Genomic DNA, 21,719 nt, shown 5'->3' on the forward strand with positions numbered 1-21,719 from the left:
CTCTACAAAACTTGATGAGAGTGTCACGATTACGAAATATACAAGTTTCAAAAGAAACTGGAGAAAGGAAGTAACTGCCGGTTACCCTGGAATGAAAACCGCAGGGGTCAGGTGACCCGGCAGCCCACACCCTGTCCCTCTGAGGGTGAGGCTTGGGTGTGGACGGCAGGCCTGTCCGGTCCCCACGCGGCAGGACCCTCCCAGACAGGGGCAGAGGCTGTGCTGTGAGGAGCCGGACGCCACCCTCCTTCCCCTGGACGTGGGGTCTTGGTCCTGGCTTGCAGAGCCCACCACCGCTTCACACTCCCAGCTGCCAGTTATTCCATAAAAACACAGGAGCAAGCGGGTCATTGGCTGCCCCCGTGTCCCTGTGACCTCAACCTGAGCATGTTGATCAGCTCTGTCCTCTTTGGAGGCCGTCACCCTGAGGGGCTGTGAGCATCTTTCATGAAATGCGCAGCGGAGACGATGCTGGCGTGGCCACGGTCCCCGTCTTCTCTGTTCCCAAGTCTCAGCCAGTTATTTGGACTTCGTGGACATGGCTCGCAAGAACCCTTGCCTCCGCCGGCGGGTGCTCGGAGGGCAACCACGTCGCGATGCTTTCCGGTGATGAGGTGGGCCGGGACCTCCCCAGCCCTGCAAAACCTCAGCGTGACACCGCATGTGCTGCCACCCCTTCTGTAACGCTGCTGTCGGTGAGGGACTCGCTTCCCTTTGAGTGAGATGCGTGTATTTAAAATATGTACTTGAAACGTCCCCGTAGAAATGTGAGGGCACAAAAGCTCACCCTCACCGCGCGTGCTGGCGTGGCCGCGGCAAGGGCACACTTGCACTGCGGCCCCACGTTGCAGCCGACAAGAGCTGGGGTGGCGTTTCCTGACGGATCAAGAGACAGAAGAGAACCCCAAGTCAGAAAAACCAGCGGAAAACGGACGAGCAGGGAGGCAAACAACACCAGGGGGGGTTCAGAGCTCTGCGCGGCTTTCCCCCCCCCACCCCGAGAAAGCTTTGCCCACCAGGGACTGCTGGGAAGAAGGGGTCTTTGCTGACACAGCACTGAATTTGTAGGAGGTGAAGAAGAAGAGGACTCACCTACAGATGACCAGACTACCACAGCGACCACCCACCAGGTGCAAACTACCACCGCCCACTGCACCACCCACTATAAATTTTCATTTTACCTTTTACCACAGTTATTGGCCCGACCCACAGTGTTTATTTTAAGGAGGGAGGAAAAGCTGACCTTTGCCGATCACGAGCTTTGGGCCCGGCGTCGTGCTAATGCCTGGAGATGTCCTCTCATGTAAAGCTGTAATGTTTCTCCGAGGGGCCTGCTGTGATTCCAGACCCTATCGGGGGAGCAGCCCAGACCGAGTGACTCCAGAGTGGGTCTGGACCAGCGCTCAGCCCCCCTCTGGGTCCTCACATCCTTCCTGGCTGCCAACTCCCACAGCCTCACCTGGCGGCTCCGCAGGGCGCTCTCGGTGGCCAGGCGGCCACGTGTGAGAGGGCAGCTGCCCTGTGCACCTGCCCTGCGCACCTGCCCGCCACAGGGCTTGATCGCTGTTGGTCAGGCCGCTCCTCTCAGCAGGGTGGGGTTCGCATGGCACCTCATCTCCCCTCCGGCGCCTCCACCAACATCTGAGACCTGTGCTCCTCCATCAGCGAGGGCTCCTTGTCCCCCGGTCAGGTAGACTCCTCCTTCTCCAGGTGGCTTCTCCCTCTTTTTCAGCAGAGAGCTTAGCTGAAGGTTTCTGTGGAAAATGCTTGGTTAACAATATACATTAAAGCATGATAAACTTAAGAAAATGATCCTTTGGTGATGTAAAATAGGACTGCTTCATGAAGCAGTGTTTTAAAAATAATTTCCCAATTCCATGTGTCTCTGGAACTTATCTTAATTGTAATAATAATAATAAGGGGTTTTACCAAAAATTCATTCACATATAAAAATTAAGATTTGTATGTAGCATTATTTTTATTTATTCACATAATATTTTTTAGGAAAGGTTTCAAAGTAGGGTAAAACAAACAGCAGTGACCATTCAATTATTAAAATCTAATGAGATAAATGAAGAAGTGCCTGGGATAAACAAAATAGGATTATAATAAGAATCAGGGTTAAAATGTTCACTGTTCGATCCTAAAATTTCACTCTCAACCTTCTACCAATTGACAAAAGCTGGACGGGAGCAAGGCGAGTCAAGGATCTCATGAGAAATGGAGTAGTGTGGCAGTTCCCCACGAAAAGCAAAGGTTTTCTTAATATTTTATTATAAGTAGTTTATTACAGGGCATAAAATACTGTAGCAGGAAGTGCCTTTGACAGCACTGTTGCTGGGTTTACCGGGAACAAAAAAGAAATTTGGAGTGACTCTGTTTTTTATCGATTTTAGAGAGAGAGAGAAACATCGGTTTGTTGTTCCACTGATTCACACACTCATTGGTTGATTCTTGTGTGTGCCCCGACCAGGGACCGAACCCACAACCTTAGTGCATTGGGACCAGCTGCAGCTCTTCCTGTCTGTCGTCAGCTAATTACCAGTAAGAAAGGGGGGCAAAGGGACTCAGACGTTGAGGCAAATAAACTGGAGAGCGTGAGCCTGTCTGCTTCACCAGGAGGCTGCAGCTTCGCACCCCAGGGGTCACAGCATTGCTCCAAGGGGATGGACACTCGCTCCTCCCTTCCCCCCTCCAGTACCGGGTTGTTGGGGGCTGGGGGGAGAGAGGGTGCAGGGGGAGGTGCTTGACCTTAGAGGCCTGTCAGTCTAACGAGGGAGTGGACTCATCAAAAAGCCCACGAAAGCCTGGGAAGCTGTTTGGTTCTGAAGAAAGCACTGGTCCATCTCAAATCCAAATGAATACAACCCAGGGGAACAAAGAATCAACCTCTCTCTCTCTCTCCCCCTCCCCACCCCTGCATTCGCCCCATCCATTCACCCTGTCTCTCCCCCAGGAGCACGTGACCACGAGCGTCCAGCAGTTACCAAGCCTGCAGCAGATGGCGTGGGCTCTGAAGGACTTAGCTTTATTATGAAGCAAAAACTCTGGACACTGGCCTTTGCTTTGGCCTTGCTGAGGACACGGTGGCACGGATGGAGGTGGGACACCGGAAACCCAGGGGCAGCCTTCCACATGAATAAGCCGTCTTGCCACACCACAGTCTCCCACACATGGATCCTTAGAATGCTCTCCCCCCGATGCCATGGAGGAGCCTAATCTCCACCTGCAACACAAGCCACTGAGCACCTGGCCAGGGCCTTGAGTGACTCTGGCTTGGAGGTGAACTCTGACAGATTTATGTCCTTAAACACTGGGCCATCATTTATATTTTGATTCCTCACTGAGGCTCACATGGGCGTGCCTTTGGCCTCATGCAGCAGCGACTGCTGGGATGCCCAGAACTCCAGGCGCAGGCCTCGAACCGCTCAGAGGCGAGGAGCCCAGGGACAGGATGGCTGCTTGTAGGTAGGAGTATCTCTAACTCTGTGCGTCAGATGTGCCGGAAATATATACTCATTTTGTTCGAGTCCTGCTGTCTGTCCGTGGACTGTGGCGGCTACTGCTTCTAGGTCCAGTTTGCACACCTGAGTCGGGTCTTTGCTTCTGGGGCAACCCTCCTCTTTAAAGGTATGGGAAATCGAGTGACAGCCTCTGCCCTGTGGCCCCCTGTCCTGGACATTGCTCTCCTAGCTCCTGTCACCTGGCAGCCCCTTCCGTTCCCACTCATGGGCCTCCTTTCTCTTTTATCTCCTGCTGCCCTGTCCTTCCTTTGCTCCGCTTAGTAAATAAAATCCTCAAGTTGCCTGTTCTTCTGGAAAAAAAACACAGCTGGGAGAACACGTCCTGTGTCAAGGTCCTTCCTTTTCTCAGGAAAAAGAACTTTTCCCGCAGTCAAGAACCTGTGTGCTTGGAAACCAGCCTGGGACAGTGTGGGGAAAGTAAATGCACAGCAAATCAATATCTCAACAAGTTACTCCGCCGTCTGAGAAACAGGATGTGCTGGGAGGTCCATCTGGGGAAGAAACAGCCGAGGGGGCATCTCAGGCAGTGAGGCAATGCCTGGCCAGCCCCATCTCTGCACATGACCCCTTCTAATTCTCTAAAAGAGGCTCTCCACAGAGGAAAATAACTTTCTAGACATTCTAAATTAATACTAGAGGTAAGACTGGACACAATTGAGAGAACACTGAAGGAAAGGGAAAGGGACTTACGTACAGCACTCTGCATAATGAGGGTCGTCGAGATCTTTGTTAGCAGCAGAAGGGTGTAAGCAAAGCAATGCTTTAAAAATTATTGAAGATGAGAAAACAGAGTAATAGAGGAAGGGAAAGGCTAAAATTAGGCAGGGCGAGTGGACAGTGAGGCTGAGCTACATGAGGGATTTGCCTTTTAGCATATTTTGTTTGTGACAGTCACGTGGCATTGTGAAATCGTGCCAACTAAAGTGCCTTTGAGTTGATTGCCAAGATTAGAGGCAGTCAGCTAACGAGAAAGGGGAGGGAGAAGTTTTAAAGATGACATTGAGAAGGGATTCAGAATGCAAGTGGTGTCTTAGGATTAGTAAAGAGAATGTGACCAATTATTCATAAGGAAACTTAAAATATAAATGATATAGCAAATCATTTATTATTCCTAAAACCACAGGAGACCCAGAGGTCGACATTTTGAAATCCCAGTGCTTAGAGGAGACATTTGAAAAATGAGCAAAGTGGAACCAAAAGCTCTGTCTAAATAAATCATGTCTCAATAGCTCGTGCCGCTGGGGGGGCGGGACGGTGACAGCATTTCCACATTTGCATGCAGAATGCAAATTCGCTGGGCAAATTTCCATTTTGATTAATTTGAAATTTTAAAAAGTCATTTACTCTGATACTGGCAGACTGCCTCCCGCTTTTCTGGTGCTGTTGGCGCTCCGAGGGGCCGAGGGGCCAGCAGAGTGCCGGAACGCGGGAGGCCTGCGGGCCAGGAGCAGAACCAGCCGTGCCTAGCGAAGAAGTACTCTCTAGATTCCCTGCATGACCAAGTGTTAAGGGTACTCAAAAAGTTTCCTTTATTATAACACTCATGTAGGAATTAAGTCTTCATTTGCTTTTTAAATTTGGTATGATAAACACTTCTTAATTAGTAGACAAATAGATTGGGTGGAAAGGACAACCCAGAAGCCTGGGGTGGATGGCAGGCCTGTGACCCCCTGAGCTCTGCCGCCTTAGCTGTCTCAGAGGGCAGCCTCCCTTTACAAGCCTCATGCCTTCATTTCAAAAATACTAGAAGGAGTGGAACTAGAACCAGAGGGCACGCACCACACATGATGGTCTCGTAGGATGTGCAGGCTGCTGCCACGAACCCCAGAGCCGGGTGGTTTAGAGCAGCAGTTATTTTATTTCCCTCGGGTCTGGAGGCTGGAGGTCAGGGTGCCAAAAGGGCCGGGTGAGGGCCTCCTCCAGCTAGACATCCCACAGTGTCCCCTCGTGGTGGGAAGCCAGCGGTCTCTGTGGGGTCCCTTTTCTGAGGGCGCTCCTCCTGTGCCTGAGAGCTTCCTCCTCATGACCTCATCACCTCCCCAAGGCCCCACGTCCTGACACTGTCGCCTTTTGGGGTGAGGGTTACACGTACAGATTTGGGGGGGCGGGGCATACTCAGGTCATAGAAGATGGCAGCTGTGATTTGCTTGGTCCATGGTGTTAATTTTTTAAAAATATTCTAACATCAAACAAAGAAAATTTTACATCAAAATCTTGATATGCCACTTTTTTGAGCCCTGGGCCTGCTGGCTCAGTTGTTGCCTGTCTGCAGCGTCAAGGACCGTCAGCTCGCCTGTGCCACCGGCCTGGTTGGGCTGCGCATTGAAGGTGACAGCCCTGATCGAGATGACTGCCGGAAACACCTATGACCGTCCTCAGACACTGTCAGAGGGTGGAATGGCGAACAGGTGGGTATCTACGTAGGCATCCTGGACGTAGCTTTAAAAGTAATTTATTGTACAGTTTTTATCATACATATTTTCCTTGTCAAACAATATACTTACTGTTGATTACAAAGTTATTTCTTAATATTTAACTAACATGGTTATTGTGTATATTATTCTACTGTAAGGGGCCATAGATATTTTTGGTGAATGAATTATATCTCTTCCTATCTATGCATATACATTCATATGTTCATATATACAGCCCATGCACATATAAATACATACATTACATGTGTGTGTGTGTGTGTGTGTGAGTGTAGGGAGAGAGACAGAGACAAAGGCCATCAGATAGAAACAGAAGCAGAATCACGAACAGAGATAGAGAGACAGGAAATGTGTGTGTGTGTGTGTGTGTGTGTGTGTGTGGACAACAAGAGAAAGAGTGTAAAAAGAGAAAAGATTTCAGTATCTAAATCTGATGGACATGGTGGATTACACAGATCCATAGCGCAGGTTCACAGAGAAGCGTCCACGCTGCATGGCTACCTTTCTGCAAATACACAGCATTAGACGGTGCTGTAACTTTGTAACAGCAAACAGGAAATCGGCGAGACACCAAACTGAGCAACACAACGGAGTTCATTTTTTAATAAATAAAAATTTGCAAAATAAATCATTAGCAATTTAATCCCCAAGGCTTCATATAAGCATTAAAAACATTAAGATATTTTTAAATAAAGCTGTATTTTTTCTGTCATATTATTAATGATATATTAATATTTTACTTGGCCTTATAAACATTTGTGAACAGTCTGCACCAAATTTTACTTTTCATTTACATATTTTACAACCTAGCATTACATCAGATATCTTCTCCATGCTGAAATCATGTTTATAGTTATTCTAATGGCAGCATAATATCAAGTTGTAGTGTTACAGAACATAAGCGGGATTCTACTGCCTGCCGCCCCCCATAAGGGAGGCAGAGGTTTGGCGTAAAAGGAAAGAGGTCATTTATGCACAAGCTACACGATTTTGGAAGAACGGAAGACTTCTGCCTCAGAGCGCATTCCCTCTAAAACATCCAAAGAAAAACCCACCAGCACCCGTGGGCAGATTAGTCATGGTGCGCCTGGAGGTCTTTCTCCCATTTAAAATACCGGCCTTCAGGAGACACAGGCAGCTGCGGTGGGATCACCTGGGCTTGTTCTGTAGCAGCCAGGCTTCCCGCCTCTGCTGCCGCTTCCCTCGTCCTGGGTGGGGAGCTGCTAGACCAGTTGGTTTCCAGGGCACCCAGGCCTGCGAATGCCCCGCCCCTGCCCCTGCTCCCGCCTCCTGCTCCTGCCCCCAGCAGAGAAATCAAGGGGACTGTGAAGGCCAAGTCTCTGCCCTCCCTCCGTTTACTCCAAGAGCTCCCGGAGCATCCAACTTCTTAACCAATCCATCCTTTTGCCAGGCTAGATTGGCAGGTCTGCACCTCCCCCTGCCGCCATGTTCTGGAATGGAGTAGTGGAGTTTTTCCTCCGTCAGTCACCTTCTCCAGCCCTTGCAAACAGCGTACAAGGTTTCTCTTTGTCGTCAGGAGCTGCTGGCTCTGTTGCCAGGGCAACGTGATGCTGCCTGCCCTCATGTTTATCCTTTACCAGGTCTAGGGAAAATCTATCACCGGCTGCTGGGCTCACACCTCCAGCGTTTGCTGAGCCCCACCCCCACCCCCCTCACTCTGAAGCCTGGACAGAGGCTGTATCTGTAGTATTTTAATTCGATTTATTATTCAATATAGTTTTTGCTAATGCTATTTATGAGTTTTCTTTGTTATACTTGTTATATTTACTACTGTCGTGTACCTTCCATAAAAATATGCAACAAAACTGATTCTAGAGTTTCTGTATGAAGTATACCAAACAACTTTGTAAAGGGGTGTTTACAAACTGATAAATCACCTTGTGGATCTCAGCTGAAGTTCAGTTTTGTATTTAACAAATGTTATTGCCCTGACCCACTGGTCAGTTGGCTGGAGCATCACCCCATAGACCGACAGTTCATGGGTTCAATTCCCAGTCAGGGCACATACCCAGGTTGCGGGTTCAGTCCACAGTCGGGGCACATGTAGGAGACAACTGATTGACGTTTCTCTCTCACATTGATGTTTCTCTCCCTCCCTCTACCTCCGTTCGTCTAAGTTAAGGTTTTATAGTGACAGTGAATTTCTCATTTGATTAAGAAAAGTTATTAAACAAAAATAAACTTGCCAGCTAGTCTATAAGCTCCTCGATAGTGTGCATTTTGGGACCCTAAAATCAACATTCCCACCCTCTTATAGCGTAGGATACGCTGCAGAATAAAGGCTTTGTTGTGGTGTGTCAGAAAGGAACCGCCACAGTTTACCATTTGAGAGGTGCCCTGAACAAAGAGCGTTTGTTAAGAGCGTTAGTTAGAGCGTTGTGAGTGTTAATCAGGATTTCCACCTTAAGTTGAAGAGTGAAGAATTTAGAGATACAGCCCCTACATCTTCTTTTTGGCTTGTTTCAGATTAAGAATGGCACCTACTTTTTTCCGCCCTCTTAAATTGAAATAATGTCAGGTGGGCAGGGTGTTGTCACGTGGTCCGGAGTTGCCCTGTACCCTTGCCACAGCGCCCCCTGGTGTTCGCATCTTAAAGCCACGCTGATTGTATCACACTAGCGCGTGCACAGCTGCGCACTACGAACTACACCTAACGTCGTTTGGGTTCCCCCGGGCTCCCACTAGTCTCCCCTTTCTGCTCCAGAGCGTCGTCCAGGACGACACAGTGCATTTAGTGACCACGTCACTTAGGCAGCTCCGGCAGCTGCTCAGCCTTCCCCGCGCCGCCCTGCCGGTGGCAGGGAAGGGAACGTACAGGCCAAGCATTCTGTAGAACGTCCTCATCTGGGTCTGTTTGGTGAGTCATCGGGATTAGGATGAGGTTATGATTTGGGGGGAAATGCCACGGGAACTGTGTCCCTTCTCATCGCATCAGAGAGTTCATTACACCAACCTGCCCCTGGCACCGCGGGTGGACGTGGGTCCCCCCCAAGCTTCCCGGCTGTGAAGACATGAAGACTTTTCCTATCACGTTCCAGCCACTAGAGGGAGCCCCTGAGTCCAGCTCACACCCGGGAGACAGTGCGCCCCCTCCGAGGCGGAGGGACCCGGCCCACGTGCAGGTGCGCGTTCACACCAGGGCGTCACGAATGTAAATGTGGGACAGGAGGGGAGGCCACGTCAGACTGGTTTCAGCAAGTGTCACCGTGGGGTTCTAGTGACGGCGTCCGGCTCCCCTCTTTCTCCGGTAGCTGTCACTTCGGATTCTCCTGCCAGGAAACCTGCCCTTGTCCCTCTGTTCCTTCCACCCTTTCTTCCCTCTTCCAGCACGTTCCACACCGGTCAGCCCTACGGAGGCCTCAGGCCCATCCTTTATCCTCCCTCACCGCCCCTCCCCCCCCCCGCCCCCGCCAAGGGCATTGGGATTTCCTATCTTTCCAAGAGTCTCTGGTGCCTTTTATTGGATAACGGCATTTTGAAAGACACATCTGGGGGGGGGGGTGTCCTTACAACTGGCTGCCCCTTGTTCTGGACCCTCCCGGAGGACACACTTAGAAACCTTGTGTATGTAAGACAAGCCGGTGTACACACGTATATTTAAATGTGCATGCAGCCCTGGCTGGTGTGGCTCAGTGGATTGAGTGCCCGACTGTGAAGCAAAGGGTCGCAGGTTTGATTCCCAGTCAGGACACGTTCCTGGGTTGCTGGCCAGGTCCCCAGTAGGGGGAGCATGAGAGGCAACCACACATCGATGCTTCTCTCCCTCTCTTTCTCCCTCCCTTTCCCTCTAAAAAAATAAATAAAATATTTTTAAAAATAAATTTGTATGCAGTTATCTCTGCATGTACTAAAAACAAACAGAAAATCATATTGGTATTTCTGATTCAGTCCGCAACGCGGTGTGGATTCTAGCACTGCTTGCTTAACTTGTTGTCACTCATTGTAACAGAGACGCGCAGCCGTCTTCTGCAACAGGGTGTAGGAAGCCAGTGCCCTCAGGAGGCTCCACCTGCCCATCAGCGCCCAGGGGTCAGCCGCCCAGGTGTTTGCACTGCGGGTGCTCACTCCGCACGGCAGACCTGCGGGAGGGAGATGGCAGCAGCTCCACAGCTCTGTGACTCCGGCCGGCAGGGGCCACCGAGTTCCAGAACCATTTCTTTTAGTCTTTGAGTGCACTGATTGGGGCACAGGCGTATGTGTTACCAGGGAAACGAGGCACTTCCACCGCTGCGGGTGCAGTCGGCGCAGAAGTCGCAGGAGTCATCCGGCCCGGGGTGGGGGGGCGGGGGCATTAGTTATTTACAAGCAGAATCTGGTCCTGCTCCACAAGGAAGGAGAGCTAGGCAGCAAACCTGTAAATATTTAGGAAAAAATACCGTAAATTTTCTTATTTATTAAATAATTATGCTCTCGGAGTTAGCTGAAACTAAAATGGGATTTTTAAAATACAAGACACGTAATAAAATAGACATTTTGGACGTCAAACCTTCACAGCGCAGAGCCAAATTGGGCTTTCCACCGCAGGCCTCCGGCGGTCTCCTGGACCCTCAACACCGGCCTGCCGAGCACACGGACCGGGAGGAGACGCCGCGGGCGCTGAGCCTGTGTGACCCGCGCACAAGCGGATGCAGAGCCCCGGAGGCCCGGACGCGGGGGCGCAGCGGTTCGGGGCGATCGCCGCGCCCCTCACCTGAGCGGATCAGCATCACCGTCCTGTGAACCGCGCAGCACCTGTCCACTCCCCACCTGCCTCCCAGGAGCGACTGCGACCAACTTTGGGGGCTGCGAACAGCGCCCTCGGCTGCCCTGGGGACGCTCCCACCTCCCCGGAGCCACCCAGCGGCGCTCGGCGAGGGGACTGGGCTCCCTGGCTGTGGGCGGGGGGGCGGGGGTCCTGCAAGGAGTTCCACCCGCAGAAGACCCTCCCCCCTCCGCTCCACCACCCACAGCCCCATCCCCGTCCCTCCCTCCCGGAGGCGGCTCGGGGGCGGGTCCGGGTCCGGGTCCCCGCGGGGAGAGAGCTCGCGATCCCACCGCCCAGCGCGGCCGCAGCGGCTGCAGCGCGGTGCCGGGACGGGGACCGGGAGGGGAGGGTCCGGCCCGTTTCTGCTCCTCGGTGACTCGGGTGATGAAATGCCGTCTCAAGGGCGACTGCAGGTTTGTCGTGCGGGGCCCCAAGTTCGGCCGGCGCGGCTGCTCGGCTGCTCGCGCTCCTTCGCTAATTTCCTGGCTAATTAGAAGTCCTTAGACTGGAAAAGTGTTTCTTTTCAAAACTCTTACTTTTCAATTAAGTTTACATTCGATATTACTTTATAGTAGTTTCAGGTGTGCAGCGTAGTGGTTCCCAACTATGTACTTTGCAAAGTGCTCCCCCGATGTTCCCAGGACCCACCTGGCCCCACAGGGCGTTGTGACAATATTACCAAGTTCCCTGTGCCGGACTTCGCACCCCTGTGATTCTGCTGCAACTACCCATCCGTGCTTCCGAGCCCCTTTGCCTCTCTAGCCCAGCTCCCCACCCGCTCTGGAGACCCCTGGCAAAGGAGAACGTTCTCAGTGGCACATGGCGGGCACCTGAGCACCTGCTGTCAGTTGCTGTCAGTTTGGTAGCACCTGTGTCCAGGAAGGAGGCGGACCTCTCCTGGAGGACCCTGAATTCGGCTCTGGCTCTGGCTCCGAGAGCCCGGGCTCTGCGGGCTGATGTGGGCTGCGCGCCCTGGGCGCCGGCCCTGGGGCTGCGCAAATCCTGGCAAATCCTGGCAAATCCTGAGCTTGGGCTCTGCTTCCCTGTGCGCTGCCTGCAGGAAAACTGCCTCCAGCATTTCCAAGTTTAACTTCAGGTAAGTGCCCGTAGGGGGGTGGGTTTCTATCCGTTAAAATTAAATAGGGGAAGGGAGGGAGAAAGAGAGGGAAACATCAATGTGTGGTTGCCTCTCATGCGCCCCCTACCGGGGGCCTGGCCCACACTCCAGGCACGTGCCCTGACCGGGAATCCAACCCGCGACCCATTTGGTTCTCAGGCCAGCGCTCAATCCACGGAGCAACACCAGCCACACCAGCCAGGTCGTACATAGGTTAACTTTTAAAAGACATTAAGCAACTTTGTTTCTCTTAAACTTAGTTACTGAGACAGTCTCAGCATTGACCAAATGACTAATTTTGTTCTCTCAGTTGAAATCATTTCAATAAAATACATAAAGTAAAACAAACGAAAAACCCCAGTTGTCATCCTGAGTTATGTACGCATCTCTCTTTTGAAACGTGTCAACACCGAGAAGACGCCAAACCACCCCTGTAACTGTGTGCGACCTCCATCCAAAACTTGACACTGTCTCTTCAGTTGGCTTGTTAGGCTGCCGCCTCTGTCACGTGAGGGGCTAGAACCGGGGGCATTTTAGGGATTCTTTGGTACCAAGCCTTCCATCAGCTTGTTCAATTAGTTGCTCTGCCTGGGAACCCTTTTGAACCTTAAATTTAGTGAGGATGGACAGCTGACTTCTCTTTACAAATAATTGTAACATAGCAACATATATCATCTGGAAGGATCTGGAGAAAAACACTTTACGAGTGAGAATGCCCCCATGGGAACTGGAACCCGGCCCTACCAGGCCCAGGTGAGAGCCGTCTCGGGTGGGGCTGTGTCTCTGCCCTTCCAGAGCCAGGTCAGAGAGCAGCGCTATTTAGGAGAACCTCCCAAAAGTCTGTGTGTGACATGAATCTGTCCCCTTTCCTGGACTTCCAAAGAGAAGAGAAGCTACTTTAGAAGTAGGGCTGTGCTTACCAAGAGGCTTCCTCTGACAGGACTACCTGCCTTCTCTCCCCACAGTTACCAGCCTCTCCCTTCCCTACCACACGCTAATAACTTTCCCTTAAATGCATTGCGTGAGAAAAATAGGAGGCTAACTCCTTAAATATGTAACAGCGTTCTTCTAAACCACAGGTGGCAAACACAAGGCCCGCGGGCCGAATCCAGCCCTCCACCTTGTTTTATCCAGCCCGGCACCTTGTTTCTACTTGGCGGCAGAGCCGAGCTCTCGCTTAATTGTTAAGGGGTGGTTACATTTATACAGTCCTGCAATTACATTTGGCCCTTTGAAGGCAACCGCAAGGCTGACGTGGCCCCCAGTGAAAATGAGTTTGACACCCCTGTTTTAAACTGGTCTCATTACTTAAAATTTTTCTTTTATTTTTATTTTTTTAAAAAGATTTTATTTATTTATTTTTAGAGAAGGGGAAGGGAGAAACAGAAACATCAATGTGTGGTTGCCTCTCACACGACCCCTACTGGGGACCCGGCCCACAACCCAGGCAAGTGCCCTGCCCAGGAATAGACCTGGGGACCCCTTTAGTTTGCAGGTCCATGCTCCATCCACTGAGCCACACCAGCTGGGGCTTAAATTTTTTCTTTATTGTCTTTAAAATTAACGACTCTCAAAACAATAAACTATATTGCACTTCGTGAAGAAATTTGTTATTAATTTTTTGATTTATAAGATGACATTTTCTTTTAACTACTTTTTGAGAAAATAGTAGTTCTGAAAATTATTGCCAGTATCTGAGTAATTTTGATAAAATTGAAGGATACTTTTAATGATAGGGATCACTTTTCCATTATTTCCCTTTAAACCATATTCCGTGTGGATGAAGTTTATTATGAGCCGGAATTGAAATTTACAATGGTTGATGTGTATTTGGAGAAATTGCAACCACAAGGGTTTATTAATTTTAAAGATTTCATTTATTTTTAGTGCGAGGGGAAGGGAGGGAGAAAGAGAGGGAAAGAAACTTCGATGTGAGAGAAGCACGGACCTCTTGCCCCTCCCATGCGCCCTGACCTGGGACCGCCCTGACCTGGAACCCAGGCACGTGCCCTGAGTGGGAATCAAACTGGTGACCTCTCGTTTTGCGGGATGACCCCCAGCCCACTGAGCCACACCGGTCAGGGCACTGAGGGTTTTTTTAAATTACTGTATGACTGTCTTGCGGTCAGGCTGTGCCTTCCCTGTGTGTCGGTGCCAGGGGACAGGTCACTGTGGTGCTTGGGTGCCCTCTTCCCACACCCACCGCCCGGACTTCAGGCCTTTTCCAAGGCCACGGGCCGCATTTAATGTCACATGCATGGCATCTGTCAGTCACGTAACACGTGTAAGCCCCATTGCCATACTGTGTTCCTGGCTTTCCTTTACGTGTCCCGCACGCCTCTGAGGGGCACCCACCGAGGCCGCGTGTCCCATAGGCCTTGTAGTTCATTTGTTCCAAGCTTTGGCCCAGCTTGGTGCTGTCTGAGCCCCGCCTGTGGCAGGTGGCAGCAGAGCCGACTGCACGGGCCCACGCAGGCACCCCACTGCCACACGTGGACACAGTCTGTGGGTAGCACAAGCGCTCACACTGCGACCCTGAGACGCGATGTCTGCTTCAGCTCTGCACCTCCATGTGGCCAGCAATCCGGGAGTCTGGTGGCGAAAATTAAAGCTACACTAACAGCTCGGTCGCCTTTTCTCTCTCCTGGTTCTGCCGCTTGACTGGGCTCAGCTGGGTGATTCTCCTGCTGGGCTCCTCCAGGTCTGTGGCCCTCAGCAGGCGGCAGCGGGGTCTGGACGCGTCCGAGGTCCCCCGGCAGATTGTGACGCAGGGCTCCCTTCTCTCTGCGAGTGGCCACGGGGCCTCTTCTCTCCATCCAGTGTCCCTGTGTGTCCCCATGTGTGAGCCGAGACACAGCAGCTGCAGCCCTCAGGTGGCAACTCAGGGAGTCAGGGAGCTCAGACGAGGAAGCTGCCAGGTGGTCTCGGTCTGGAGCCAGCAGAGCCCCCTCTGCCACGGGCTCTCAGCTGAGCAGTGCCAGGCCACCCTCTGAATGGGGCTGCGGGAGCAGTTCTTCACCCCCACCCCCGGCCCCTGGCAGTGGTCCTCACTAGCACTTCTGTGGGTAGACCCCCAGACTTTGGGGCCAGGCTGTTCTTAGCAATCGTGAAAACTAACACCAGCAATTCACAGCACAGGAGGGAGCTGGCGCTCGGACCTGCTCCTGGCTCTTCCGTTTCCTGACCCGTGGGACTCTGCCTGGGCTGCAGTGGGCAACAAATATATACTTGCTGACAGAGAACTTTGTGAGTAAACACAACCTAAAATTCCAATAACATTTCACTTTAAGAAGCACCCATATTGCTCACCTGTCAGAAACAGGCCTGAAGTTTCCAAAGGCATTGACTTGAAAGAGATTTTAAATGATAGCCGAATGAGAGTATTTTAGGAAATTGTAACTATTTTCACCTAGTTGTTGGGTGTTCCTTAAGTAAATGGTCTATTATCCTTCCAAAAATGTGCTTCCGCTCAGGAATATTCAGGTGTTCACAAGCCCCTGTTTTACTGTGGGAGCCAATTACAAATACGCTTTTCATCAGCCGGGTGCTTACAGAGCTCAGCCTATCTGGAGGAGAACATGTGCAACACAAGGAGTGGGTGTGTGCACGTGTGTGTGGCTGTGAAGTCAAGCCCAGAAGGATACTACTGTCTGCCTCTGCAGACATCAATCTCCTTGGCATTTGTAAGCGGTTCTTCAGATGGAGTCAGACGGGTTTTTTCACAGCTGCTGCAGCTTTGTCTTGTTTTGTTGGTTTGCCTGGTTTTAAATGGATTTAGCTGCATTTATAGTGAAAGACTGTCACCTTGTCTGTATTACCTGGCCCCAGGGAAGAGCTGTGCTAATTAAGCTCACGTGATGGTGAAAAATGACTGCTTCTTTGCCTGGGTTCTCCCGAAGCTACTGTTGCTGTGCTTCCTGGTGCTTGTTACGATGTATTACCAATGCATCACACCTTTCATAAATTAACCCTCTTCCTGCTCTGTGTCCTGGCCCCAAACTGCACTTACCAGCTGGAAAACAGACGTACAGTTACTAACCAAACAGCTGGCTTCCTCAGAATTAAGCTGTCATTGAACAGTTTCTTGAAGTGTTAGACCTCAGAAACATTTAAGGGTGTCTGAGGACCCTGTGCTGACGCTCCCTTCCCAGCCAGCAGCTGAGCCGTGCACCAGGCTGTGCTCAGCGTCGCTGTCTTTGGAAAGCTGCTTATAGTCGTGTGCACGTATTTGCTGGTTTCCCCGGCAGAGAGCTCGGGCCTGCCGGGTCTTTGCATAGAGGGGCAATTCTCTATGACGAGTGTGGCACTTTCCGACGTTTCATGGCACGGTTATTTTCTCCCCCCGCCCATTGTTGCTTCACTGACACTTCAAATAGACTGGATGTTTTTTCTGTACATGTCCGTCGGCTTTGCTGCATTACACATCATAATGTGTAATTAAAATCACTGTGTTATTCATCGCTGCGTTAGGAGGTCTGTGTTTCCGACTGTGTGCCTGCCTGGCTGATGCAGGACCCCAGTCCAGGTCAGCCCTTGCCGTAGGGGGCGGTGGCTGGGGACGGGGCACCCTCGCTCAGTCAGGGATTACCTGCGCCAACAAGCCCTCTGAGTCTGATGAGTAGGAATCGGCTCAGTGACGTGGAGTCCGGGAGGTGGGGGTCATGCTTTTCTGGGGAGGCAGTGGCTGCTCCATGCAGGCACACACCCTGTGGCCAGTGGGGAGGGCTGGTCCATACTGGTCCACCGGGCAGGCCTGTTTTCTTCTCAGTGGACTTGGGTGGGCTAGTAAGGGCACAAGGATACACACACATGCCCCGGGTCACGGTCCTGCGCAAACAGCATGGAGACTGGGAATTCCCGGAGCCCAGGGGGACAGCCTTGCCCTTCCTGTGATGGTTGTATGACGTCGGGAGTTTGTGTGTATTTCCAACACGGCGGTAGCCCTGTGGGTCAGAGGTGCTGCTGGCTCATGGGTGAGATTGTACATGTAATGAGCACAAAGCTGGACTCGAGACCTAAGACATTGAATGAAACCACCGCCAACAGTTACCCGAGGGGCCCTGTCCCTGCATCCTTCCCTTCCCTGGGGACCCCACCTAGTCCCACGTCCTCAGGTGTCCTCCTAGGGTAAACTTGCACCTGCAGGCAGATCTACAGGATGGAGTAAGAGAGTGCACCCGAGACAAAGGCGACGTGCCCTGGCCGAGTGCCGGGGATGGAAGAGGAGGAGAAACGTGATGTGAAAATGCTGGAGGACCCCACTGTCTTCCGAGAGGGGCTGTGGAAAGATAAGTCCCAGACCTGAAAGGAGAGGGAGTCACAGAGCTGTGGCTTCCCGGGGCCCAGGCTGGTTTGTGGGGGAGGAGAGGCAGAGGGCAGGAATCTGAGAGCCAGAGGGCCTCTGACTGGCAGGACCCCAGTGCGGAGCCCACCCGCACGGCCTGGTGGGTTGAGTTCTGAGGACCACTGGGACTGGGTGCTGTCGTGGCTCACCCACCATGCTCAGGGTTCTGGCTGGAGGACAGCGGTAGGTGAAGCTGGTTTGCACAGGGGAGCAGCTGGACTGTCCCATTGGATTTGCAGAGAACAGGGGGCAGACCTTGCCAGCGCGCTCACAGACTGAGGGCCCCTGCGCCCCCTGTGGAGAGTTATGGAGCAAAGGGGGCAGTGACGGCTGCAGCTGAATGCGAGGTGGATTCCATCCGGGCATGGCTGGTCGCTCCACACGGTGGGGGTGCGGTGGGTCCGGGGCAGGAGGAAGGGGGCGTTGAGGTCACTGAGGTCGCTGAAGTGAGGCATCAGGTCCTGCACCACCAGAGGGCGCACCCACGACTTTAAAGGTATTGTGGCTCTTTTTAAATCTTAGGCTGGTGCGGAGACCCCAATGTGGGTGACGGGAAGCAGCAATACAGTTTCCAGTTTCTTCTTAACAACCCCCTTACCGTTTCCGCTTCCATTTCCGCACTCGGCCTGCTGGTTTCCTCCCTCCCTAAACCGCCCCTTCCCCATTCGTCTCTGTCTCCAGGAGAAAGCCCTCCCCGCTGCAGTGAGAGGCCCAGCTTCCTTTCCACTGAAAGCTTTCCTGACCTTCCCCGGCTCTAATTACGCACCTGACATGCATTTTAATTGACTTTCCTTTCATTTTTCATAGCTGTTTTAGGTTATAAGTAATTCACAAAATAATTTCTGCACTGTTTGCTTGTTTTCCAAAGAGCGCTGCTTTCTACATGGGTGGGACAGGGGGCCCCTGACCCTGTATTTCACTACGTCTGTCACTCACTGTGACGGGGACAAGTTTGCTTCCGTTTTTGATTTAATTTGCCAAATCAGTAAATAAGATGCTCAACGGCTTATCCTGCCCGCCCCCAGTGTGGCTCTATATCCACACTGCAGATTAAGGGGGTCGCTTTCCGCGCCCGATGCCCACTGCAAGTAGCAGGGGGTTACCCTGCAGAGGCAACGTCCTACCCGAACCGTCAGGGCCTTTCGCAGGGGCCACGGCTCCTACGATTTCTGATCGAGTGACCGAGGCACGGAGCTGCTCTTATTCTCGGGCTGAAAGCCCGCAGTCGTTCCGGAACAGAGAACTAACACCCAGGAAAACGAGTCCCACCCCTGCCGAAGTGAAGTGTGCTCGGCCCGATTCCAGTCACTTTTAACACTGGAGATTCTGGCGTGTATCCAAATGGATACTTGAATGGATGCACCTACGAAATGATGCAGTCAGGACCCTAAGTGCTTTTTTTTTTTTTTTTGAGGCTAAGGACTGACTTATTCGCTAGTTACCAGCCTGCTGAGGCTGCAAACTGATTAAAATATTTAGAAGCTGCTGAAATAATAGGTGGGGAAAAGTTCTTTGTGGTAGGCTTTTGACAAAAAGAGAAGTGTAATACGTTTACATTCTGGTCTCTGGGGGTCAGTGATACAATGATTTTTTTCCCTTTTAGCAAATATTTCTGATGTGAGTCAGTGTGCCGTCAAACTCCCGTTTGCAGTGATGGTAAATATCTAGGCCACGATCTCATTTGATTTTGAACAGAATTATTGATCAACATAATGTTCAGTCTTCGGTGCACTTTAACTGGGGGTGTAGAAAACGAGTAATCTGCCTTCTGTATGTGTAAACCTAAAATGTTGTTCTTCCGACGCTTTGTTATTTTTTTTCCTCACAGATCAGATAGGTTAATATTTTTACATCTTCACCTCGCAGGGGGCTTCATGGGAAGGTCCTTTCCGTCGGATGATTCCCTGGATGCCTTCAGTTCTAGAAAACTTCACACGCGGAAGAGGTGAGGAGGATGGCGACGGGAGGGCTAAGGAGAGAAAATGCAATAAGTCAGTAAGTCGACAGGCAGGATGAAAATAGAAAGAGGAGCTGAGCTGACTCTTTGCAAACACTCAGTTGACGGGGCCCCTGGGGGGAGCGAGGGTGCCCAGGGCTGGATGTGATTGGCAGGTCTGTCCTGGGAGCTTCCCCGGGGGAAGGGGGGGGCTGGGGTTTTTTGCAGCTGGTTCCCAGGGGTCAGTCAGAGGCGTCTCAGATGATCCTCAATGCCGGGATTGGATCTCCCCAGAGCTGTCCCCTAGGAGCCCGAGGCCCCTTTCAGAAGCAGGATAAATAAGAGGCTGGTGCTTTAATGCTGCCCCTGAGCCCCCCTGCCTCCCCCACCTGCACCAGCGGCTCCTTCCACTCTGAAGTGCAGGACCTGGTGAGTGGTCGTCAGTTAAGCAGATCCTCACCGTCCAGCCCTCCTCGGGGTCTTCTTGACATAAACAACATGAACTAACATTGGGGTACTTCATGCATTTACACCATGAACTGACTCACTTTTCTCTTTAAAAAGTGGTAGAAAAGCGGTAAAAAGACAGAGAGACAGTCTCTGCCCCAAGACTCAGAAGAACATGGCCATGTAATGGAGAAGCCCTCAGCTGACCAAAGGGAAGGAGCCGGGCAAATACCGGATCGGTCACTTACCAGCCGAGCGATCCGTAATAAATGATCAGCCTCTGAGTCAGCGTTTCTTCAGGAAACGGAGCGGGAACAGGCACTTGGGGTGAGCACCGTGGGAATCGGGTGAGATGGGGCAGCAAGAGTCTGTTGGAATGAACACACTGTAACTGCTTACTGAAATACTAACTTGTAAATTCATAACCGATAAGAAGACAGCTTCTACAGCATTCACCTGAATGCCCCAAATTCACATAACTCCACTTTCGTAGGCACAACAGTGTACCGAGATGAATCCCTTGGAAAGCCCTAAATTTAAACAATCAGGTTTCTGAAATTGAGAAAATCGCCCTCATTTGCCCTCACTTGTCAACTCCAGCGTCACTTCCTCACAGCAGGGGTAGCCCTGGAACAATCACTCACAAATCAACTTAATAAATGAATTAAAAGTAATTCTTGAATGATCATAGTGGTAACGAATTAGACACTGAGAAACTATATAAGGTTAGAGGTAGACCGTAGAAACCTTTTATCACCTACCCATTTTTCAAATCAAACTATTTTAGTAGTTTTCCTCTAAGCTTAGAATGTTTTTATATTATAACCAAAATGAATATCTGATGTACTTGGCCACAGCCTTCTGACTTACAGCTTAAACGAATTCTGAAGAGTGTTTTCTTTTTTGTTTCCCTGACTTTATAGCCACCTTTTCCCACGTGAAGTCCCTTTGCAGTGACGGGCAGGCTCAGGTGTTCTGCAGGTGACACAGCACAAGCTCCCGGGTGCAGAAGTGAAACCAACCGCGTGTGAGGACCCCCTGTTGTCCGCGGACAATGTGGCCGCAATGCCACCGCTTTACCACGGTCCCCACGGGTATCCAGCTCCCAACTGCACAGCTGTCATGCTCCAGCAGTGGTTGCAAAAGCAACTTCGGGAGATCAAATCTCGGTCTTTCTGTCGGAAACCTGTCTGATGTCTTTTCTCACAACCACGTTACAAACTTCCCTCTTCAAAGCCATGAGCGTCACTCACTGAGGTCTACCTTTGTAGTTTAGGTAGCAATATGGTTTCCCTGCTCATTTTTAAAAAGCTAAAATGTAGAAAATATACTTCTGTAAACACTGAACCTTCCATGTGCCTTCAAATCGCAAACTTACATACTTGGGTTTTAATAACCAAAATAAATAAATTTTATCATTTCCTTAAATGATTGAAGAGTTCCTTCAGCACCTTGAAAATGGCATCCCTCACCTTCTGGTCCCTGATGGTTCTGGTGAGAAGTCAGCAGGGACCACATCAGGGTCCCTTGAAGGCGAGGTGATTGGCTCGGAGCTTTCGAAGTTTTCTTCTTACTGCCGTGTGTCCCGGTGTAGATCTCCCGGTGTTTCTCCTACTTGGTGTTTATTGAACTTCTTGACATGTAGATCAATGCCCCAGTGAACTTCTTATAACAATTAGGAAGTTCCTTTATAATGTCAAAACGAAGCCCTCCTTCTGTTAAAATCACCCTCCATCCTCTTTCTTGACGGGGTGGGGATGGGGAGGAGGGGCTGGGGCAGATCTCTCTGGAGAAGCTTTACCATGCCCTGTGTGAACCAGGGCCTCTCTGATTCCCCGAGCACGGTGCCCTGGAGGTGGCCCACAGAAGTTGGAATGTGGCGCCAACCCCACTGGAACCCTCAGGCACTGCACCTGCCCTGGCAACCAGAGGACTAAGATGAACTTCCCACCCGCCTCCCAGCTTCCTCAGTGCACCCCGCCCAGGGCTGCAGCCCCCCACCCACCAAAAGCAGCCGTCCCCACAGCCTCTTCCCCCTTACGCTGTCTTACCAACTAGTGAAACTTGCGATGCCTGGAATCCAGGCAAAGACCAGCAGGCAGGTGAGAAAGCTGGAAATGAGACCTGCAGCAAGGAGGAAAAGCAAAAAAAAAA

General features: G+C 51.3%; 1 long non-coding RNA gene across 1 annotated transcript; it reads right to left on the reverse strand.

Moving 5' to 3' along the window:
* Positions 1 to 18,514: 18,514 nt before the first annotated feature.
* On the reverse strand, positions 18,515 to 21,190 carry LOC123480608 (uncharacterized). Its single transcript, XR_006656691.3, has 3 exons — positions 21,038 to 21,190; positions 19,814 to 19,933; positions 18,515 to 19,151 (listed from the first exon to the last, which is right to left on the reverse strand). It is a non-coding gene; the product is annotated as an uncharacterized lncRNA (long non-coding RNA).
* Positions 21,191 to 21,719: the final 529 nt, after the last annotated feature.

Source organism: Desmodus rotundus, chromosome 9, assembly GCF_022682495.2.
Source record: "Desmodus rotundus isolate HL8 chromosome 9, HLdesRot8A.1, whole genome shotgun sequence".
NCBI lineage: Eukaryota > Metazoa > Chordata > Mammalia > Chiroptera > Phyllostomidae > Desmodus > Desmodus rotundus.